The 7,223-nt window shown below is 47.2% G+C and overlaps 1 protein-coding gene across 8 annotated transcripts in view; it reads right to left on the reverse strand.

The window, feature by feature from the left end:
* Positions 1 to 7,223, reverse strand: part of TLCD4 (TLC domain containing 4) — a 103,585-nt gene that overhangs the window by 55,701 nt on the left and 40,661 nt on the right. The window lies entirely within an intron of this gene.

Below are 7,223 nucleotides of genomic sequence, written 5' to 3' on the forward strand. Positions count from 1 at the left end.
CAGGAATGTGGTTGAGAAGGCTGGCCACTGCAAAGGCAGCATTTTCTGGATGCAAATCCAAAGGAGACATTTGTTTCACCTCCTAGAATCAGGACTAGATGGGCTTCTCCAATGTGGTTTCTCTTCTGGACACCTTGAAGCTTGTTCTGGATTGTTTGCCTCTTTTCCTTGGCTGCTGGGAAGCTGACAGCCAGAACTTCCAGGAAGGAGAGAACAGTACTTCAAAGTACACTCGCCCTCATACCTCCAACTTATTTTCCTTTGACTTATTTTTCTTTTTTATCCTAAGTTTATTTTATCTTGTCATACGTATGCATCTTTGCAAGCCTTCCCTAATCTTTTTTGGAACAAGGTGGGGGTATAAATTAAAGTAAAGATATTATAGTCAGTGTGTATGCCTAATCCCCCTACTCTAGAGAGAGAGCTCTTGTAAGCAAGGGCTGTGCATTGCCCCACTTTAAAATCCCTACAGTGTCCAGTGCTATGCTTTTACTGCTAAAAAAATATTGGGGGGAATTAAATGGCAGAATATGTACATTTTGATAGCACTATGTTACCTGAACTATGAAATACACAGTATACTAATGATTTTATCTTTCATCCTCAAAACAAGTGCACATGAGTGTGAAAGGATGCACATACAAGAGTGTTAACTATAGCATTAGTTATCAGAAGCAACCTTAAGGTGCAGTGCTAGGGAAATGCTTAAATATATTGGTACAGGCACACTATCCCAAGTTACACAGACACTGAAATGAACAAGAGGATACAGAAGAAATGTCCATCACATACTACCACGTAGGAAAAAAGTAGGCTGAGAAACGATAAATTTGTCATAAATACATAGCTTGGCATGCTCTGGCATTTGTACAGAAAGAAGGTCTGAAGAGCTATACCCCCCAAACTGCTAACTGGTTGAGGTTGGAGGTGAAGCCACGGGAGGTGGGAGCTGGGGGAAGGGGAAGAAGTGAACTTTCATTCTCTTGAACACTGACTGTCTGTAATGTTTCTTATAATGTGCAAGTGTCACTTTTGTAATTTAAAAATAAAAAACACTGAAGGAAACATTTAGAGACTTGAGGCTATAATGCATTCTCAAATCCTCAAAATGCCTAATGTCTTAAGGGTTTGTTCCGAGAGACTCAACTGGGATACTCCAAACATGCTGCCTTTGCTCCAAGCAGCCAGGCCTCCCCTTCCTGCAACTTGGCCTTCCTCCCTATCGACTTTATCTTGTCCTGGATTTCTGCACAAAGCGTGTAAGAAATTGATGTGTTCAGTAACATTCATACACGTTGTTAAAATATGAAAAGGCAAAGAATCTTTCTCCATCGGAACATAGCTATAGAATTTATAAGCCCTTAAAACAGCATATAACAAATTATAAAGCATTTAAATTCATAATTGGCTCAATATTTTTACATGTATTAGAGCAAAACATGTTAATTGAGAAAGACTAGTTTGGGGAATTATATCCCTAAAATGAAACACTTTGTAAAGGGTGGTTTTTCATTTGTTCTAAATTTTTTTATCAAATGAAAATTCCTCCTTCCTCCTCTTCCACTAAATAAACATGTGCGAAACAAAGAGAAGTTTTCTGTTCCTTCAAAATGTACTTTTTAAAGGTTTTTTTAAAGCCTATTTGAAGAAAGCTAATTAAATTAACTTGACCAAGATAGTTTCTCCATGTCCCCAAAATTTTAAAGTTAAATCAAAACTGATGTATAAGTCTACCAATGTAACAGCTATTTCTAAAGCGGCCATGTCACAGTGGACACCAACACAGCCCAGGCCGGGATCCAACATGGGCTCCAAGCCTGGGCTCCATGGGAACAGTCAGGTGGAGACTATACGTCTGGAGCTCAGAGATGATGTCAGAGAAACCAGGATTGAAAGCATCAAATAGATAGCAGACAGCGGAGGAGCAGCGAACTCAGACACTGAAAATATATCAACTAAGAAAATCAGACAAGGCAGGGATGGGTCAAAGGAAGGATCCAACTAGGTCAGAATGTGGATGATAAAAGCAAGCAGTAACCAAGCAACCCGGGTGATCTCTGATACCTGTGTACGTTTTCCTCCCGGCTTTGTTGTATTTGTCCACTGGTGAGGGTGTTAGGTATTGGAGTCAGATGTTAATTATTATAAAAAGGAAATCAAAGGCCTACAGATAGACTCTGACCTTGATAAACATTCAGGGCACAGCTAGTGGAATTAGCTCAAGGATGCTGGATGCTGTCTCACCTATTTCTCCAAGAAGCTTTTTTGGCAATCCCAAAGACTATGAATGATGATTCCAGTTTGACTGTAGATCTTGAAATAGATGTCTAAAGAAGTCTTGATAAACCCTTTTATAAAATGTAATGAGAATACTTTTCCAATTCACTGTGAGGCAAGCAGCCAACTTCCTAAGGAGTTTGATCAGCAAATGGGGTTTTGAAACAACACATCCATCCGCTTCTTCTGCAAGAACTTCTCAAAGCTGGAAGGGGAGACGTGTGCTGCCTACCCACCCACTCTGCACTGTGACTCCCTTTGCTCCCTACCCAGCTGATCAAAGCGGCCTAAATCTAACAGCCAATTCGTTCTGGATCCATTTGTCTTCTTATTTAACCTACAGACAAAAATCTACTGCTCTAAAGATACTACTTTCAAATCCAAGCTTACTCCTTCCACGCCTCCTTTTCCCTCAAAACCAACTGTTTTGCTTTGAAGTGGACAGAACTGGTAGGAAGTTCTATTTTTGCACCTGCCCATCCAGCTGCCTTTCACTAAAGTGAGTCCTTCACCCTCCAGACACCAGATGAGCTCCCACACTTCCCCCTGTCCCCACCGACAGGGGTCCAGGGATCTCCCAACCACTCTAAGTGCCCCCCACTTCCTCCAGCGTCTCCAACCCCAAGACCCAGGCTGCAACCTGTTTTACCATCCAGCAGACAAATGGTTTCCAAAGAGTGGACTGTGACCCATTAATAGTTGATGAGTTTCTCAGAACACAGAACAGAAACAGAAATACAGTAGAAATAGAAATGAAAATAGAAACAATACACAGTAAGGGTACATATTGTTTCATGAAACCTGTTTCAGATACACATACACTTACTTGTGCCCTGAGTCAATGTGAAAATTGTACTGTGCTGTCATCCAGAAATGCCTGAAACAAGTCTTTCTCCATCTAGTCAGACCTCCCCCTTGCTACTGGGCACGCTGCTCAGAGATTCCTTTCCCCGTGCCGGCTCAAGCTCTGAACAGACTGCCAGCTGTCTTCTTCATCGGCTGTCTGCACAAACCTTGGCCTTTTAGAGTGACTCACAAGCTCCTTCTCATGTAGCCACAGGACTGCCCTCTCCTGGAACAGACCAATGTTCTGAGCAAACACACACACACACCTTTGCTATCCTTAGCCCTCTTTTCAGGATCTGCTCACAGCACCTCCAACTGTCTCACTATGAATAACAAACCCAGAGCAGCAGGACTCCATTTCTTTGCTACCTTTCATCTCCAACGAGAAAAAACATCACCAAAGTCACTCTTGAAACACCTTAGATTTTCTTACAAAATTAACTTCACTTTCCTGATGTAATGCGTTCCCTGATGTAATACATCCAGTGCCTGATACCAATGCCAGGGGAAAGGAGCTCATCCCTAAAGCCTGTCTGCCATCCTTCAGAACTGATGGTTACTCCACCGCCATGTTGCTCTCTCTTCTTCCTCTCACAAGGCAAATGGAAGGAGAGAAGGCACAACGAAGTGATTGTAGGAGCATGGGGGCATCCTTTCCTCTCTCAAGGACAAGGGCGAAAGCTGTCCGGCACAGCTCCACCCCCAGTCCTGCCCTCCCGCGTCCAATCGCCCACAATTCTCACCCAGACAATTCATGCATTATCTTCCTCCACAGAAAAACTCGTTTTCTGTATCTTCCTGTAGACCGTTCAGTTTACTTTTCTCAGTCAAACTGAGTATCCCACTTTTTAATCTTCCAAGAGATAACAAAGCTAAATGAGTCCTTAATCTGCAGGATGTGGGACATTAGTTCGACAAGAAGGGAGTGGGGAGACAATGAGGTCTGAAGGTCTCTTATGAAGCAAACTGCTCAGTTTCCTCTCTTACACGGAAGGCCAGCTTTGAGGGAGGAACATAAACGTGGGGCATCGGTTAGAGCACCAAGGGAGAGAGTGAACACGTCTGAGAACTGCAGGACAGCTGTGCTAGGCTCTGAAGGGCGAGAAACACTCTCAAAGGGAAAGGGAAAAAGGGCAAGTCACATCTAGGGCACATTCTAGAATTCTCCTCACAGCCCCACCACTCCCTCTCTGCGACCCGGCCCTTTTCCCATTTCCCAGTCAGGAATCCAGGGCTCCTTTAGCACCTCTCTGGTCACCTGGTTATTGGGAGGACAGGCCCTCCAGCCCCACCCAAGTCGCTTCTTCCTCCTTCCCCACTCCTAGCTGGGAAAGCTCTTAACCAATCTAGCACTGAGTTAAATTTCTGATGGCTCCCTGCTCCGGAGGCCTCTCTTTACCTTGCTAATCAAATGAATCTCTCTCCGATGGAGATTTCAGAAAAATGAAGGAAAAGGTAGGCCAACTCTTGCATCCATACCCTAGGGTCTATGTAGAAGGCTTCCTTCTTTGGAATTTACTATAAAGTTTCAGCCCCTTGACCACTGCCATTCCTAGGCACCTCGAAGTATACAGCGTGAGTCGCAAAAAGCCATTCTTCTTTCCAACAAGGTAAAGAAGGATTAGAGTGAAAGAAACAGGAACAGAAAGCTAATAGTGTAAAAAATCATGACTGACTGAGCAGCTGGGTGTGAGGCATCCACCCTAGATAGGTAAAACTCACGCAAGATCACACAGTAAGGATTCAAACTCTGGAGGGAGGTAATATGACAAAAGGGAGCTGCAGGGGTAGGGAAAAAAAGGCATCCTCAAAATATATTATCCTCAGGATCACCTAATGGCAGAGGAAGGAGGATGGCAAATAAACTAAAATCCATGGTTCCTCAAGCCAATCTTTCAAATTTTCTAGTGTTGCAGGAGTCCACTTTTCTAACTTAGTTTCACCCATATAATTTAAGGACAAGATAAACAAGGGGAAAATTCTCTACTTCACATATAGCACACTTAAAAGGGGACTGGCATTAATTCTACCGTATTACCTTAACTGGCTACACAAAGATGAAACTGTATTCCAAACTATATACCCTGTGCTCACACAGCAGTATCTCACTTAAAATACACAATCTAAGATCCATTTTTCTCAACTCCGTTTATGAATGGCTAAAGATTTTACTAAAGTGACAGGTTTTTTTCCTACTACACATCAACTCCTAACATCCACACAGACTCTTCCAACTTGTCCCCAAATTGGAATCAGATTCATTTAAACATTATCAAAGATCACTCTTTAAGAATAATTTTATAATTTCATATAAAAATGTGCACCACATTCACACTCAGATGTGTACAACTAAGAAAATACTGGCCAGCAACAGTGAACCTTTAATGAACTTAGACAACTCAAAGCGCTTTCACGGAGGGCGACAGGAAAATGCTAGCATTATGGATCCCATTTCATGGCTGGGTAAACCGAGGTACTTAGTTCAATAAACTTGCTCGGGTATACAGTGGTAGAGATGGAAACAAACCAATTTCTCCCTCTGACTCTGCGCCCAGTCCCTCTCCCACTAGACTCTTCAGCACTCGGTAGCTAAAAATGGGACCCGCTTGAGAACTGCAAGCGTAAATAAAAGCTTCTTGTTTTATTTAGTAGTGGGGAGGTGTAAGAGGGGGAGACTTACCCACTTGATGCACCTGATCCTGTACCGGCCTCTAACAAGAAAGCTTTCCCTGGATGCCCAAAGCACCCATCCCTTTGAGCTGAGACCCGGGAGGCACCCCCAGGCAGCCCCATCAGCCCGAATCACACAGCCCGGGAAACGCGAGTGGAACGCTGGGCGTCTGGGCAGCGCTGGGGCCGCGGGCCTCGGGGACACCATCTGCGCCCAGAGCTGCGCCGGAGCCCGCCGGGCTAGGAGGATGCTGAGCCGGCAGCACACACCTGCTGGAGCCCTCCGCGGAGCCCCGGGCCGCCTCCCGCGCCGGGGACGCCCACCCAGCCTCCAGGCGCCGGAGCCCTCGGCCGCGCTAGGCCGGGGGCGGGAAGCCGCGGCGCCCCTGCCAGCGGGCTGCGCTCGGCGGCGCAGGAGAGCCACGGGGCAAAGCGAGCCCGCCCTCCTCCCGAGCCCTCTCCAAACGGCGTCACCTGTGCCGGGTCCCGGGGCGACTCGCGCGCGGGCAGCGGTGCGCCGGGCCGGGAGAGGGCGGCGAGTGGTTACAGTCGCCTGGTCATCCGGCCCGGCCCGAGGGCTGGCGCCGGCCAGAGCCGCCCCGCGAGATGCTCTTTGGGAGCCAGGGGAGCCGCGGGCTCCGAGCCGCCGGGAGGAACAGCCGCGGAGGATACTGCTACCGCCGCGGCCGCCGCGCCCGCCTGGACTGCGGGCTCGGGTTACCGCAGAGCGGCTCCTTAAAGGGGCCGCGGCGCTCGGGCTCAGGCTCCCGCTCCGGCTCCAGGAGGCTCCGACCCCAGGCCCAAGTGGGCGGGGCCCGGGGCCCCGAGGCCGGCAGTAGGGCAGACCTTCGGGTGCTGGAACTTGGGTCCCGGAAAGGGCTCAAAACCGGGAACACCCGAGGCGGGCTGCGGTGGGATCCTGGAAGAGCACACCTCGCCAGGGACAGAGCGTAAGGTTCCTCGGCTTTACAAAGCAAGTAACAAAACTAGCAAGTGGGACAATGGTCTGAGTCCGCTTCCGCAGCAGTCAGTACCTGGGCTAGCCACGTAACCAAAATTCTTTTCAGATTATGAATTTACATTTTTCCTTAGATGCCCAAATTCTGGTTAATGAAGCGCATGGTTTGATTATCAGAAAGGAGGTGAAAGGGCAATTGCTGATTTTTCCTGCTACGTCTCTCTTAGCCAAAGTCCCTCGCAGTTTTTGGTTTGGGGCTGCAGATGCGTTCCAAACTGGGTAGGGGGCGTGTGTGGAAGAGGCAAGTTCTTTTGGAGCAGCCTCCTCCGGAATCCCTGAAAAACACCACCTACACGCGGAGCCCCTCTGCTGTCAGGGTGGGGAAGTAGGATTTGGAATTTTTTGGGTGCTGGCTGAGAATTCCAAGTTGCCCAGTGCATAAAGTTTGTCGTTAAATAGTAGCTCTTCTGAC

The sequence above is a fragment of the Delphinapterus leucas genome, chromosome 1 (assembly GCF_059928025.1).
Source record: "Delphinapterus leucas isolate spDelLeu-1000000601 "Yukka" chromosome 1, BTC_Dleu_Yukka2, whole genome shotgun sequence".
In the NCBI taxonomy this organism is placed as follows: domain Eukaryota; kingdom Metazoa; phylum Chordata; class Mammalia; order Artiodactyla; family Monodontidae; genus Delphinapterus; species Delphinapterus leucas.